Source organism: Megascapheus bottae, unplaced genomic scaffold (assembly GCF_031878675.1).
Source record: "Megascapheus bottae isolate mThoBot1 unplaced genomic scaffold, mThoBot2.hap1 HAP1_SCAFFOLD_142, whole genome shotgun sequence".
In the NCBI taxonomy this organism is placed as follows: Eukaryota; Metazoa; Chordata; class Mammalia; order Rodentia; family Geomyidae; genus Megascapheus; species Megascapheus bottae.
The window spans coordinates 326,205-343,675 of record NW_028327685.1 but is presented as its reverse complement, the minus strand read 5'-3'; the positions used below and the strand labels follow the sequence as shown (position 1 = coordinate 343,675).

General features: G+C 41.3%; 1 long non-coding RNA gene across 1 annotated transcript; it reads right to left on the bottom strand.

Moving 5' to 3' along the window:
- Window positions 1-6,179: 6,179 nt before the first annotated feature.
- On the bottom strand, window positions 6,180-11,346 carry LOC150039524 (uncharacterized). Its single transcript, XR_016534342.1, has 3 exons — window positions 11,186-11,346; window positions 7,420-7,494; window positions 6,180-6,956 (listed from the first exon to the last, which is right to left on the bottom strand). It is a non-coding gene; the product is annotated as an uncharacterized LOC150039524 (long non-coding RNA).
- Window positions 11,347-17,471: the final 6,125 nt, after the last annotated feature.

Sequence of the window (17,471 nt, the reverse complement as noted above, 5' to 3'; positions counted from 1 at the left end):
AATCCTAGATACATAAGGCCATACAGTATGAAGCTAAATGAAAGGACCTCTTGGATATAAAAACAAAAGCCATGTAATGAGTGATTGTTGCCTTAAAGAACTATGCTGTCTCTCGTCTCTTTTGCTGTCCCTTGGTTATCTCATACTGTTACAGTATTTCACCTTGTTATCTGATTCATTATATATATATGCTTATTTGGTTATCTGAAATCTGATAGGAAAGGGGGGGAAACAAGATGTGGGGAGATGAGGGGAGGGAAAAGGGACCAAGACATGAGAAAGGGTATCAAAGTTTGTGAAGTAATGCTTCATCTATCTGGTGAATATAATGTAACCCTTCTGTTAATGACAAGAAAATATATGGAAAAAATGTGAGGAAGAATAAATAACTTCACAGAGTGGAGGTCATTTCACTTAGCATCATTTTATGTAGTCATATGCACATAGCTATTGACGCATGGTGAACCTCAGCTAACACAATCGTATACATATATTAATTATTACAAATGAGGGAAACCATGGAGTTTGTGTTTCTGTATTTCTGGCTTAAGTAATTTAATATGATTTTTTCCCCAGTCTCTCCATGTGCTTACAAATGGGGCAATATCATTCTTTCTGATGGCAGCATAGAATTGCATTGTGTACATATACCACATTTTCTTGATCCATTCATCTACTGAGGGGCATCTGGGTCTGTTCAATACCTTAGCCCTGGTAAATCCTGCTGCAATGATAGCGCTGCAATGATAACACATGGTAGTGCTGGTAGCTTTAATATGGCTGTATTTGTGGTCATTTGGATAAATGCCCGGGAACTGGATGGCTGGGTCATAGGGAGCTCTCTGTTTAGCCTTTAGAGGACCCTCCATACTGTCTATTAGAGAAAGTGAACAAGCTGACGCTCCCACCAACTGCATACTAGTGTTCCTTTTTGGTCAAATTCTCAACAGCAACTGTTGTTATTAGAGTGCTTGATAATGGCCATTGTAATTGAGCTGAGGTGGAATCTCCAGGTGGTTTTGGTTTGCATTTCTTTCATGGCCAAAGATGGTGAACATTTCTTCTTTCTTTACCTGTCTTGCTCAATACTTTATCTTCTATGTTATTTGTAGACAACAAGCATACTCAAGGTATGTGGAGTTTCACAAATCAAGTGTGCCCTCTTGTGGTATATTTATTTTATTTTTGAATTTGTTGCCATTCCTGGGCTTGAGCTCAGGGGCTGAGCACTGTCCTTGGACTTTCTCAAGGCTAGAGCTCTACCACTTGAGACTCAGCACCACTCCCAGCTTTTCCTATGCATGTGGTACCCAGGAATCGAACCCAGTTCTTCCTGCATGCTAGACAAGCACTCAACCCCTAGGCCAAACCGCATCCCGTGGGGATAGTTTAGAACTCAACGTTGCCAACTTTCAGTTTTCTCGGTTTGCTATTCTTTCATAGTATTATCCACACCTTATCCTTCCTTTGAAATCCTGAATTATCTTACTTTTGTTATATTCGTCCAACTACTTGCCTTCCAAGGAATTCTCAAAGGTTTATCTGGTCAGATGCATCCAAGTCACTATAGACCTTAGCTCAAAGAGAGCCTAGCTGGCAAGAACAACAGGTGTTCTCCCCTTTGAGCTTATCAGTGTCAATGTATTATTGCGGGGTTGGCTTGAAAAGAACAATCCAAGGACATTAGAAAGAATCCCTTGCTCCATGAGCCCAAAAGTATATCCAGTATGGTACAGCCAGACCAGATGTTGAGTCATCTTCCGGAAAATAATTCTGGCCACTCAGTGAAATTTCAATAATCTTCTGCCCTTTTGGCTAACTAATATTACCCAGCATAGTATTTCCAGCCCAATGCGCCTGGCTTTAAAAGATGTACAACCCATATTTTTCAGCAAGAATACTTTATTTCAAGGATCCAAATGTAGTCAATTTTGTATAGCCAGACCAGTTGGCCAGGTATCTTCCAGCAAAAACCATTTGTCAATTAGCAAGTTATGTTTCCAGCTTGGTGATCCAGTGTGCAGTATGGCATAGTCAGTCTCTAGGGCTAGGCCTTAGCATGGAAAGATGGCTGACAAATCATCCAGTCACATGCTGCCCCTGAGCCTTCCAGTTGCATGTACAGTGAAGCCAGGCTCCAAGGGTGGCCTCAACATGTTTACAGTGCTGCCCAGTGAGCAAGTATCCATGCATTATGGACCAACCTGTTGCAATATAACAGCAGCTGGACACATGGCAGGACCATTTCTTTGCATATAATGCTGTCCAATCAGAGAGGCAGTCCTTTGCTACTCTATTGTTTGTATCAAAGTGAGTTGTGGCCAGGCTAATTTATAGGGCTGTGGGATCTCTGACAGTTTGGCTCTGTGGCACGTTACAGTGTGACTCCATGGACATTTAGTTTATGAAAGTGGGAAAGTGGAATGAGACAGACTGGCCTGTAAGATAATAGAAACTTTCCTAGAGATACAAATGTTTTAGGGTAAATACCCGTGTGAAAGTGTCAGCAAATGTGTGCTAAGATCTTGTAAGCACTCAGCAACTTCACATTTCTCTCTTTCACTTTTCTTACACCAAGGTCCAAAATCCAATTTGGACAACAAATGGTACACAGATTTTCCATTTTTTTCCCTTTGGATGGAGATGAGCCTCAATGGGAGTATCCTTGACTATCAAGCTAAGTAACTTCATTTCCAATCCTTGCACTGCCATAAATTCCCTTGTTCATTCCATTCTGGCCTCAATAGATTGTGTTTCTGGGGGAAATTTTTCAGCAGAGGATGGATGGCTCTCATATGTAGATGTTTGCCTGACAATCTGGAGGGTCAGGGACCAGGTGAGAAAAAGCTATGATGTTATGTGTCTCTCCAGGACCAACTCACACCTTGAAGCTACAGAAGTGCTGGCTGCTTCTGTTGCTTTTAGAGCAGAAGACAGATTGCTAGGAAATGTGGAGCTTGCATGGGTCTCTTCGATTATCTTCCCACATGAAAACTGATACGGAGATGGCTCATAGTCCCAAATTAGTCACCAGGAAATCATGGGCTTCAGTGATATCCAATCTTACATCTTACATGTACCTCATCAGGAGAGTTGGAACAGTCTCATACCACGAACTTGTGGACAAACACAGGCTGAAGTGAATCATGACTCAGTGGCCTGATTATCTTTTGGTCACAAGCATTATGATCCTGTTCTGAGGGAGACCAATTGCTGTCACAGAGCATTTAGTGATAAACGTTTGTCATAGGCCATGTACCCAGCGGTTCACCAATAGGGACAAGAAGGTCAATGAGGCAATGTGTTCATGGTGTGTCAGGAAAGGAGGAGGCTGTCCTCAGGACTTGATCAGAAAGTTAGCTATGGCCTGGTCCCTGCTTTGGTAGCATATCCATACAAGAGTGGGGAGAGGGGTTCTGAGAAGCAGGCCACAGATGATTGAGGGCAACAAAAGCCATTTAATGCAGGGAAATACAACAGTGCCCAACAACAGCAGTCCTGTAAAATAAATTTTACTGAACCCAACTTCTGCTCTCTGGAGCCTTTGTGGGGGTGAGGGGGGTTTCCATGGACACGGACCCCAATCACAACTTCCTGTATGCCTCTCTATAGGGACAAACATTGCTACCAGAGACAGGTAGCTCTTCAGTCTTTGAGCCAGGTACCACATCCTCATGAGCAGAGCAATCTGTATGATTCAATTGCAGATATATATATATATATGTGTATATATATACATATGTATCAGAAATGGATGTTTATTTGTCTACCTTTTAAGAGCTATATCAGTATCTTTTGACAGTGGCCATGAGCAAAGAAAATGGGGAAACCATGATCATTACAGAGATACAGATAGATGTGTCGCAGAACATTACAGATGCTTTATAAAGCTGTATCTTCAGTTGCCTGCTGAAGACTCATCAGTGAATAAACTGGACAATGAGTTAGTTGTGGCCAGGCTAATTTACAGGGCTGCGGGATATGGAGACTTAGATGCCAGCAGCTGCCCTTGACTGCTAGCACTGTGCATAGTGTGGCTCTTACTGCGTTTCTTGGATCCACTACCAGGAAGTCAAGGAATTCAGAGTATCGTGTAGGTACCGGTGTTCCTGGGGCTGAGGTAGGTGCCAGATTGTGGGGTCTTTGACAGTTTGGCTCTGTGGCACATTACAGGGTGACTCCATGGACATTTAGTTTATCAAAGTGGGAAACTGGAATGAGACAGAATGGCCTGTAAGATAATAGCAACTTGCCTAGAGATACAAATGTCTTAGGGAGCTTGAAGAATGCTAGGGGAGGGTTATTTCCAGTGAGTAGTTCTCAGGTTTCTGGAGGGTCAGGTGGGTGTATGTGCTGTAAGGTGGTTTGGCATGGACTTTCAGGCTCAGAAGGCCAAGTGGAGCCCTTGTCTGTGACTCATACTTTGAGTTATATTAGACATCACTGATCTATCTGTGTGCCTAATAAGGTTAGAGAGCTTAGGCCATCATCACTGTGTGGTCCTCATAGCTTGGGAGCCACATGTCATAGTAGATGTCTTTCCTTTCCTGCCGAGTTCTGAGAATGAACCCGAGGACCTGAAACTTCGGAAACAAAATCTACACCAAAACAAAACCAAACAGAAAACAAAAAAATGACTTAGGTTAGATTGTAATTTGCCTTTTGTGTCAGTTGGGTGTGTGGTCAGCATCTGCAAATCAGCAAACCATCATGCAAAAAACTGCGAGTGTTGGCCGGGAGTTTGGCCTAGTGGTTAAAGTGCTTGCCTAGCATGCACGAAGACCCGGGTTCGATTCCTTGGTACCACATACATAGAAAAAAGCCGGAAGTGGTGCTGAGGCTCAAGTGCTACAGCTCTAGCCTTGAGAAAGTCCAAGGACAGTGCTCAAGGCCTGAGCTCAAGTCCAGGACTGGCAAAAACAAAAAACAAAAAACTACGAGTGTAATTAAACAAGTAAAGAAAACATTGAAATGGACAGTCAACATACCAGTAAAGGACAAGCTGTTATGACTATTTAATGACATTTCACATAGTATAATAAAATCACTAACCACAAAGAAAATCTCTTATGTATATACCCTTAGTTTGTTTTGTGTGGTCTCATTTATATATCCATATGCACATAGTTTGAGCTATTTTGATTATCTGCTGGGAAATTGTAAGACTTTTACTAATTATTGCAAATGAAGAACACCGTAGAGCCTAGGTTTCAATGGATCTGGCTTACTTCACTTAGAATGATTTTTTCCAAGTCTTTCCATTTCCTTACAAATGGGGACATTTCCTTTTTCTCTGGGCAGAAAAAAATTCATTGTGTATAAATATTACATTTTCTTGATCAATTAACGTAGAGGGACTTGTTATTGTATCTGACTTTGTACCAGCTTTATTGGCATACATATATATATATATACATGTAAATATGCATTTGAGGGCTAGGATGTAGTTCAGTGACAAGGCGCTTGCCTAGCAAGTGTAATGATCCTTAGTACCAAAAAAAAGAAAATTAAAAAAACCCCAAAATACATTTTTGATGGGGATCGTGGCCTATTGGTGGACTGCTTTCCTAGCATTCATGAAGGCCTAGGTTGTATTCCTTAGTACCACATACACAGAAAAATCCAGAAGTGATGCAGTGGATGAAGGGGTAAAGCCCTAGACTTGAGAAAGCCCAAGGACAGTATCCAAGCCATGAGTTCAAGCATCAGGACTGGCATTACATATATCTATCTATCTATCTATATATGTATATATATATATACACACACACTCAAACACATATATGGATGAATGAACATACACACACACACACACACACACACATACACACACACACACACACACATAAAATTATTTGAAAGAGGTAATGTAAGGGGGCAAACAAAAGGATTTGGAGGGGTGGGGAAAGGGAAATTGAGAGAAAAGCAAGGGAAAGGGTACCAACGTTCAAGAAGTAGAGTACCCCTTACCTAACAAAGTAACCGTAAACTCTCTTTACATCATCCCAAAGCCAAAAATGTTTGCCTAACATTTTGAATACCCAGTTTTATATGGCTGATGATATAGAGCAACTGAGCAAATATTCTTTTCTGACAGAGAAAGTAACCCCAGAAAGCCTTTACTATATATGATGCAAAATAATGTCCAAACTGCCATAAATACCAATTTCAACAGCAAGTTGCCAAACTTGATTTTATTAGAATGTAGTTATTGTTTCACAGCCTCAATTCAAGACTCAGATGGTATGTGTATAGACAGACATATGCATGTCTATGCGTATACATGTATAAAGGTTATTAGCCACCATAACTGTTTTATATTCCTGGGCAATACAGTCTCTTTTCATAGAAAGCAATTACAATATAAGGGCAATAAAAATTAGCCTCTCTTGCTAGCACCAACTCTGCTTCATTTGTACGTTTCCACTTCATGAGAAACATCATTTCTCCATTATGTTCTGTGACACCAAGTATTTTTTCAGGCTCAAGACCCCTAGCAAAGCCCCTTAGGTTGTCACCAGCCTCACTTCTAGCATTGGTTGTGCTAGCATCACACTCGCTGGAAGATAAAGCAGGTTCATCAGAATTTATAAAAGCTGTGATTAAGTCAGCACAGTATAAATTCTCTTCTGGTTCCCAGGTATTATGTACATCAGAATAGCCCTTCCATTTTAGGAGATATTCTACCCTGCCCTGCACCACACGACGGCCCAGTACTTTTTCCACTTCAAAGCCTGCTGGTAATTCTTCCTCAACGTTTTTGGCAGATTTTGTATACGGCTTCTTTCTTCTGTTAGGGGTTGCCATTTCCTTGGAGGCCATTTTTCAGTTGCAGGGCTGAAGAACTATTGTTATCCGCTGAAGCTGCTCCCGGTCACGATACTGCAGTGACCCTGGCCCGTGTGCCACAACCTCCAGTCACCTCAGAGGTGATAATAATTAACTGGGATAATATCCTGGGTGAAGAAAAGAAAAACAGTGTCAGTCGGAATCTCTATGCTTGCAGATCTAAAAATACATGTGTATGTAAGGCAAATTCTCAGCTTCAATCAGGCTTCTGGTAATGGGCAAAATCCTGATATAGACACATCAGTACATACCAGAATTAACTTATGACAATTGATATCACAAAGCCTCTCATAGCAACAAGAGAGAAATCTTGTCCTTATGGAGAAACCCTGATAATAGTGCTTGCATATTTCTCCTCTGAATCCAGAAATGTCTGGAAGGAAGTGGTGTAATTTTCAAAGTTTAAAAGTATAAAATTGCCTACTCAGAACTCCAGGCATCAGAAAATATTATTCAGGTATATGAGCACATAAATGTATTTTCAAATGACAGAAAAGTTAGAGGGAGGTTTGGAATATTAAAAAGAATACCAAGACACAGTAATAATCAGGGTGAATATAATATACATACCTTCACTTGAGCAATTTTTAATCATGTAGTATTGTTGCAGGAAAATGTATCATTACCTCAAATAAAGGGTTGTTTCTGTAGAAAAGGAAATAAATGAGAAATTTATGTTCTGAGTGCTATATGTATGGATGTTAGGAGAGAATAACTACCTTTCAGACATAAAGTTCTCAGTTCAAGTCTCAGTACAGCCAAAACAAACACATTCCCAATAGGCTGGAAACACAACTTGAAAGAAAATAACTTCTCTCCATTTTATTAGTAATCAAAAACAGCAACAGTAGCCAAAATTAAATATACATACATATATATTTATTTTCATATCTAGAATGACTAAGAAGAGAACTACAAATACTATAATGGAAACAAGAAGACCAAACATTTGAGCACCCTTCAGGAATGCCAGAAAAGGAACACAGGACTGAGAAACTGCCTGGAATCATTACAAATAAAAATGTCTAATAGGATCAGTTTTTATTTAAACCCCAGCAAAATGTTATTTTTTTCTCCTTTACATTTTTACTTCTTGTAAATTTTACTGTTGGGGTAATTTATGGAAGGGTTACAGTTACATTTGTGAGGTAGTGGGTACAGGACTTCTTACACATTGATACCCCTTCTCATGTTTTGCAATTATAAAGTACATATATATATATATATATATATATGTATAAAAGAAGATCCAGGTCAAAGAATACTATGGTCCTAATCAACAAAATGGCATGGATGCTGATGAATGTTTAGTAAATGGGCAAGATTTACCTTGATAATAAATATCATTAAAGGTCTACTTATTTTTGTGGGTCATGGGGCTTGAACTCAGCATAGGCGCTGTCCCTGAGCTCTTCATCTCCCAGCTACCATCCTACTCCTGGTCTTGGGTGTTGTTCCTGAGCTCTTCAGCTCAAGGTTACTGCCCTACCCATGAGCCCAGCCCCACTTCCCATTTTCTGTAGGTTGACTGGAGATAAATATCTCAGGTCTAAAGGTCCACTTTTGAGGTGACTCTGTGAGCTCTTATCTCTGCATCTGCTGTTCATTGGATCCTTTGCCTTGCTCTGCGCTTCCAAAATGGACAGAAGTCAAGAGTTCCTTGAGAATGTGCTCCAAATACTAATGAACTTGACCCTTTAATAGTGGCTCTGAAAATCCAAATCAGATAGGAACTGAACAAAAATGTGGAGATTGGGAGATCACACTCCTTTCCTAAACACTTCAGTGCAATTTGATGTGAAGGAAATATCCCATCCATAATTTAGTTTCCTGATGCACATCTTCATTCTTCCTTTCCTCAGAATATTGTCAACTTAGGCTGTGTTTGCAGGAGATTCCTGCCTATCTAAGAACTGTGGAACCCTGGTGGAGGAACTCGGGACTCGATAACTCTACCTGAACTTTTCCTCAAGGGTAGTACTCTAGTACAAGAGCACAGCACCACTTCTGGCTTTTTCTGTGTATGCGGTAGTGAGTTATCAAACCCTGGTCTTCATGCATGTTAGGCAAGCATTCTATCACTCAGTCACATTCCCATTCCCCTAGAAGCAGTGTTTGACTTATGTATATGTAGCTTCTTCATTTTATATTTCAAGAGGTCCCAGCAAGATTAGTGACATCTTCTCTAGACTGTTTCATGATTCCAAGTCCCATGGCATACACTGTAACCCTATTGCTCTTAAAACACTTGGGAAGCCTTGGGCTGGTGGATGAATCTTGTAATCCTAGCTATTAAGGAGGCTGAGGTCTGAGGATCCCAGTTCCAAGAAAACCAGGGAGAAAAGTCCCTGTGAGTCACCTATCCCCAATTAACTACCCACAAACTGAAGGAATGTGGCTCATGTAGCAAAGCAGTACTCTTGAGCACAAAGAGGCACAGGAATAGATCTCAGGCCCTGAGTTCAAGCCCCACTCCTGACGAAAAAAGATAGGAAGGGAAAAAAAACATATGACAAATGTGTCAACTCCTGTATTTCAACAGCTGCTGTTATTCATATGTCCTTATAAGACTTTAGCAGCAACAGAATGAGGAAAATATGACAGGGGGTAGGAGGGGAGAATGAAATCCGGAATTCAATAAGTACAAACCTATGAAGAGCAAGGAAAGAAGGGGGTATTTGGTGAGGGTTGAGTGAGAATGTTGATGTGGTTGGCATTGATCACACCGCATTGTGTTCATACACTGCATCATTAAATTGCAAATCCATTGAACTACTATTCAAAATTAAATACAATAATAAAATACCTCAGCATGTAGAGGTCTTTCCATAGAAGACAGGATGAGACACTTAAAAGGTGGACATGTGCTGTTCTGTCTGAGGATGGTATTTTCTCTTTAGAAAACCAGCTTTCCAAAAAAAAAAATCAGAGCTCCCAGATTGCATGTGTAGCTTAGTGGGGAGAGATTAATTTAAGTCATGTCCTATTTATGACAGAGATAAAGTACTTCTGAGCTTTGTGCCAGTGTCTTAGTCCTGAAATGCAAGCTACTTAGGAGACTGAGATCCACATATTGGGATTCGAAGCCAGTCCAGGCAGAAAACTGCGTTGGAAGATATTCTCCAGTTAATCCCCATAAAAGTGGAAGTAGCATTGCAGCATAAACTAGCAAGGAGCTGGCCTTTAGACAGAAGGTTCAGAGAAAGAGATCGGGTCCGGAACTCATGCCCCACTGTCAATTAACATAAAAGAAAGTCAGAGAAAAGAAAGAAAGAAAAAGGGAGGAAGGGAAGAAGGAAGGAAGGAAAGAAGGCAGGCAGGCAAACAGGCTGGCAAGGAATGGAAGGGAAGGAAAGAGGGAATAAAGGAAGGAAGGAAGGAACAGAGAAAAGGGAAAAGAAAGTAAAGCAAAAAGAAAACGACATCTTAAAGAAGCAGAAACAAAGCAGCATGTCAAGCTGGGGCTCTCTTTCCTTAGAATGAGGATCTGTCCCTCTGCAGCATGTCAAAAGGTAAGTCTTTGCCTGCTTGCTGGCAGGGGTCTTACCAAGTCTTAACTTGGAACAAAGCTTTGCATTGCTCCCTGTCTCCATGTGGCCCAGTGTAGATTTACTGAGCACCAATCAAGGGACCTACTGAGTGACCCGGGAAAAACTAAGCCACTACCAGATACGACCAGAAGAAAATGACCTATGTGCCCCTGTACTGAACACTCAATCCTGGGGTATCCCTTGGACATCTTGGATGCCACGGGAGCACTCAGGTTTACTGAAGTGTCTCCTGTCCATATTCTGCTTTATTGGATAGACATGGGGAATGCCTGCCCAACTGACCACACAGTATGTAATAGACCCTCACATATACTGAGCCATTTTGGACTGGACTCTGGAAGCCCTCAAGTTCCTCAACCAGGCCCATCTTCCCAGCTACCTCCAGAAAGAAATGGCCCATATGTCCCTGTGCTGAACACTCAATCCTGGAATATCCACTGGACATCATGGATACCACAGGAGCATCTCAGTTTTACTCATATGTCCCCTGTTCCTGTACTGCCTTATGGGGCAGACATGGGCCTTACCCACCCAACTGACCACACATTACCAACAAGACCCTTACATAAACTGCGACCCTTCTGACTGGACTCTGGAAGCTCTCAAGGTCCCCAACCAGGCCCATTCCCAAGTGGTGTGCGGGGCTATTTTCTTACACACCAATGTGGACCCTTCCAGTAACCCACTCCCATTCATTAAATGCCATTTAGCCACACGGAACTCATCTTCCCGCTGTCCTCTTCCCCAATGCAGTTTCAGAGAAACCATGACCGTTTGTGACCCACCTGAATGTCCGGAACCCCTGAAACTATACGATACCCTGGGGTCCTGAAGCTCCTGGTCTGGATCCAGCTGCCCTCCTAAGCACCTTGTTGGTAGCCAGTAGCCAGGAGTTCATAGCATGAAGCCTGAAGCCTGCCCTGCCATCGGCCAGCCTGCCAACAACTGCCTGGGGTGTCAACAGAATTCCAGCTTGCAAGCTCCTCTCTGATTGGACAGCTTTGTACACACACGGTTGGCCCTTCCACGTGGCCTGGAGATACTGTGAATACTGTATCTTGATTGGCTGCTTCCCGGGGTTCAGTGTTTCTCAATGGCCAGTAATGTAAACATGGTGAGGCCAACCTCCTGGCCTTGCTCTGTATACTACAGTGGGTTTTGGAAGGTTTGGGAGCTGCTTGTTCAAGGACTGATTATACAAGCCTTCTTAGCATGATGAAGCACAGCTCCAAAGCCTGGCTATAACATTCTAGGTAATAGTTGTGCCTGGCTGAGAGGGCACTTGGCTGATTGGGCAGCATTGCACATAGGAACATGTGCAGCCAAAGTTGTCTAGATAGACCATGCTGTCTACGCTATTGCCCAAGGAGAAAGGGCTTCACTCTTAGAGTTCTGGGTTTTTCTGTAAACAAAAGCAAAACCAGTAATACTTTAATATTCTATTGGGAGATCGTGGTCAACCCAGGGGGAGGATGCTTAGTTTGTTGAATATCTGTTAGTCCTGACATCTAGGCTCTCATTGAGGTGAGTTGTAAAGGGCCTTGGATTCATCTGACCCCATGAACACTGCAAACCTCCTTGCAAGGCAAGTACTTGAAAGAATCAAATGAAAGTAAAGCAACACAAGAGTTTTATGTCAGAAAAGAGACGATAAGGATAAAACTGTTAATGCTGAAAAATCCCCCAGAAGAGGTCACTTCTTATTTGTGAAGCTAGACAATCAGAGCTACACTGTATTTTTTTGGTCTACAATGGCAATAAAATAAAATAATGGAAAACACATTCAAGGAAACGGTATAAAATTGAGTAGTAGAATGCACAAGGACTATGCACAACTCAGCATCAAAACACAGAAATGATATCTATGTATCAAAATTTAGTGCTGTACCTGAGAAGAGGATTTTTTCTCTTTTCTTCTTTTTGTGTTTTCCCCCCACATTCCAAGTTACATGTATTTTTAAATATATTTTTATTGTAATTCATAGAAGGGTTACATTATATTCACCAGATAGAAGGTGCATTACTTCACAAACATTGATAGCGTTTCTCTGTCTTGGTCCCCATTTCCCTCCCTCCACCCCCCCCGCCCCTCACCTTATTTCCCCCTTCCCTATCCAATTTCAAATAACCAAATAAGCATATATACAATATATCAGATAACAAGGTAATATGCTGTTACAATATGAGGTAACCAAGGGACAGCAAAAGAGACATTCAGACATTTGGTGTATGTTCTTGGCTGAGGAGCCAATGGGGAGAAGCTACCATCTGTGGGCTTATGACTGTATGCCACTTTTCCATTTTTCTATTTTTTGAAGTCTTGGTGAATGTAATGGGAGGCACAGAAATGGACCCCAAGAAATATGGGCGGCATGGTTTCCTTCCTTTGAAATAATTAGAATGTGGGATCCCACAGGCACATGGTATCCTTAATATATGGATATTAGATCCAAACAGTACAAGAGCGATGAGTCAGTATTTGTGTACCCAAGGTTATAGACATGATCTTGGAGATATAAATATAATTACATAGGCATGAAAACTATGATGTGCTTTATACTTTATTGACATAATGTTTTATTACATATATTAACCTGTATCTATGACATATATACCTGAGCTTAATTTTAATTTTGTTCTTAAATCTAAGTGCTGTCGATTGGATACAGAGATTCCCTTCTTGAATATTGGTTTGTTAAGCATGACATGTGAAATATGCTGTAAAAATAAATGTTAATAAGTTCTTTAATAAAAATATTTTAAAAATGATTTAATGTGAATATACATGTATAAGTAAACTCAGTAGATACTAACAATTAAAAGAATTACACTTGGAAACAATGGATTATACAGCAATCTCAACATTCACAGATTGAGAGGAAAGGAAGATATTGTGAGGAGAGCATCACAGGGCTCAATTTCTATGTGCCCATGATCATATACAATGATGCTTATCAAAATAAACGCCAAGAAGTGGAAACTAGAGTGTTTTATATTTTCTGGTTCTTTTAAAAAGTTTTTGCCTTTTGTCATATTTTAGATTCCTGTAACTTTTACCTAATACACATTTGATTTGGGGAGGGCAAATGGAAACAAACAAACCCTGAGAGAAAAGATGAACTAATACATCAGTAATATTCAGTGGACCTTGTACTTGAAATGAGTTACACAATTTGGGGTGTGGGATGTTGGGAGGTTTTATACATTCACAAGCCCTGTAACTACCTTTCAGTTTGCGCAGAGTAAGTAGAGAGGGGTTGATGAGGACACCAGCTCCAGCCCCTCAGGCAAGTCTGTCTCACCTTGCAGGTCCCTGGCCAGAGGACAGGGAGAACTTACTGGAAAGCAACCCATGACCTGAGTGGAAGGGTCAAGATATGCTGGGGACCCAGTTCAGACACCGGGAGGAGTCTGGAGGCTGGCCAGCTCAGGGCTGGGCAGGCTACAGGTGGCAGGCAGGAGGGGCATAGGGCAGGAGGTAGGCAGGCAGGCAGTTGTGTAGCTAGCCAGTTTGTGAGCATAGTATATTTAGTTGGGCCTTGTGAAGCTGGCTGTGAGAATAGTGAGAGTCTGAACTGGTGTGTGTGTGTGTGTGTGTGTGTGTGTGTGTGTGTGTGTGTGTGTGTGTGTGTGTGTGTATGCCTCTGTTTTGGAGGGCACTGAGGAGATGAAAGTGAGACAAGGGTTAGGGTGGGAGTTCACAGTGACCAGCGCCAGCTGTAGCTTCATTTTTAATCTCAGCTGCTGCTGCTGCCTGCTTCTGAATCCCAAGCTGTGTAGAGAGCTTTCTGAGTGGAGAGGTCAGACAGGGGCAAGGGTTGAGGGACGAGCGTGGAGGGTTGAGGGTGGAGAGGAGAAGACACAGGTAAGAGAACGGAGAACAGCTGAGTAAGGTCCCGGACAATCTTCCTGGATCTCAGCAGGTATCAGGAAGTCGGGGTGTGCAGGAATATGAAGGGACAAGGAAGACACCTGGAATGTGTGGGAGATATGTGGGCCCTTGACCACTCCCAATTCCTAGTGCAGGCCCAAGACAGGTTGGAACACCATGATGTTCCAAGACCTCATTGACTGAAGTTAGGTATCACGATGGAAGGCACCAAAAGCCATTTAATGCAGGGAAATGCATACAACAGTGCCTGACACACAGCTGCCCTGTAAAATAAATTTTACTGAAGCCAACTTCTGCTCTCTGGAGCCTCTGTGGGGGTGAGGAGGGTTTCCATGGACTAGGACCCCAATGAATACTTCCTGTATGCCTCTCCATAGGGAGAAACTTTGCTACCAGAGACAATAAGTAGCTCTTCAGTCTTTGAACCAGGTACCAGATCCTGATAAGCACAGCAATCTGCACGATTCAATTGCACAAGTTTTCTTTTGCTGAAGAAGCATATATATATATATATATGTATGTATATGTATATGTATATATGTATACATATGTATCGGAGAATGGGTGCTTATTTGTCTATCTTTTAAGAGCTACGTCAAAATCTTTCAGCAGTGGCCATGAGCAAAGAAAATGGGGAAACCATGATCACTACACAGATAAGGACATGTGTCACAGGACCTTACAGATGCTTTATAAAGATGTATGTTCAGCTTCCTGCTGAAGACTCATCAGTGAATGAACTGGACTATGAGGAATGAATGTGAGTATCAATGTGAAAATGAGTGAGTGAATGAGACAGTGCAGGGAATTGTCAGTAATGAATGAACAAGGAATGAATGAAATAGGACTGAATGAACTCACTTTCTACCAAAGAGTAGAGTGATTCACTTTCACTTCCTCAGCTCTGAGTTGCAGATTCTCAAATGAAGCCATTCTATATCCTTTAATTTTATTCTTTAGTTTGTTTCTTTTTTGATTTAAAAAATTAGTTGTAGACCATATTTTAAAGTTTACTTAGAAGCTGGGTGGTTGTGGCTCACACCTGTATTCTTAGTTACTCATCAGGGTGACCTCTGAGAATCATGGTTCTAGGCCAGCCCCAGCATGAAAGTCTGTGAGACTCTTTGTCTCCAATTAACCACCAGAAAATCAGAAGTGGCACTATGGCTTAAGTGGTAGAGTGATAGCCTTGAGCTGAACAGCTCATGAACAGTTCCCAAGGCAACAGTGTGTCTTAAGGCCCACTACCCACCATCGCCCAAAAATGACTTTGCGTTGCACAACAGGGTTTCCATTATTCTCGTTGTTCTCTTTTCCTATTACTCAGCCTTTTCCTCCTTTATTTTCTTGTATTTAATTTAAGTTTGTCAAGGTGATGGACAGATGAGTTACAGTTGCATAGGTAATGTAGTGAGAACAATGCTTAGAGAATATTTACCTGCCCATTCTTTTCTTCTCATTTTTCTTTTCCCAACTTCTCTCCCTAGTTGTAAAGGTCATTTCTCAAATATCATTTTTTGTGTTATTTCTCCCTCTGTACTTTGTGTCACTGTTTTGTTGTTTCCATTCCCTTCCCTAATTCAGATATACACAATACAGAGGGTACCAAAAGTACATGCAGTGACAACATGAGCTTCAAACATTGACTGTGAAGAAAAAAAAAATGTAAGGAAGTACACAATGGAAATCTATGCTGCTGTCAGAAAGAACGACATCTCCCCATTTGTAAGGAAATGGAAAGACTTAGAAAAAAATCACATTAAGTGAAGTAAGCCAGACTCAAAGGAACCTAGGCTCAATGGTTTCCCTCATTTGTCATAATCATTAGAAACCTTGGGCTCTCCTAGTAGAGATTTACAACAGAGGAAATCCTAGATACATAAGGCCATACAGTATGAAGCTAAATGAAAGGACCTCTTGGATATAAAAACAAAAGCCATGTAATGAGTGATTGTTGCCTTAAAGAACTATGCTGTCTCTCGTCTCTTTTGCTGTCCCTTGGTTATCTCATACTGTTACAGTATTTCACCTTGTTATCTGATTCATTATATATATATGCTTATTTGGTTATCTGAAATCTGATAGGAAAGGGGGGGAAACAAGATGTGGGGAGATGAGGGGAGGGAAAAGGGACCAAGACATGAGAAAGGGTATCAAAGTTTGTGAAGTAATGCTTCATCTATCTGGTGAATATAATGTAACCCTTCTGTTAATGACAAGAAAATATATGGAAAAAATGTGAGGAAGAATAAATAACTTCACAGAGTGGAGGTCATTTCACTTAGCATCATTTTATGTAGTCATATGCACATAGCTATTGACGCATGGTGAACCTCAGCTAACACAATCGTATACATATATTAATTATTACAAATGAGGGAAACCATGGAGTTTGTGTTTCTGTATTTCTGGCTTAAGTAATTTAATATGATTTTTTCCCCAGTCTCTCCATGTGCTTACAAATGGGGCAATATCATTCTTTCTGATGGCAGCATAGAATTGCATTGTGTACATATACCACATTTTCTTGATCCATTCATCTACTGAGGGGCATCTGGGTCTGTTCAATACCTTAGCCCTGGTAAATCCTGCTGCAATGATAGCGCTGCAATGATAACACATGGTAGTGCTGGTAGCTTTAATATGGCTGTATTTGTGGTCATTTGGATAAATGCCCGGGAACTGGATGGCTGGGTCATAGGGAGCTCTCTGTTTAGCCTTTAGAGGACCCTCCATACTGTCTATTAGAGAAAGTGAACAAGCTGACGCTCCCACCAACTGCATACTAGTGTTCCTTTTTGGTCAAATTCTCAACAGCAACTGTTGTTATTAGAGTGCTTGATAATGGCCATTGTAATTGAGCTGAGGTGGAATCTCCAGGTGGTTTTGGTTTGCATTTCTTTCATGGCCAAAGATGGTGAACATTTCTTCTTTCTTTACCTGTCTTGCTCAATACTTTATCTTCTATGTTATTTGTAGACAACAAGCATACTCAAGGTATGTGGAGTTTCACAAATCAAGTGTGCCCTCTTGTGGTATATTTATTTTATTTTTGAATTTGTTGCCATTCCTGGGCTTGAGCTCAGGGGCTGAGCACTGTCCTTGGACTTTCTCAAGGCTAGAGCTCTACCACTTGAGACTCAGCACCACTCCCAGCTTTTCCTATGCATGTGGTACCC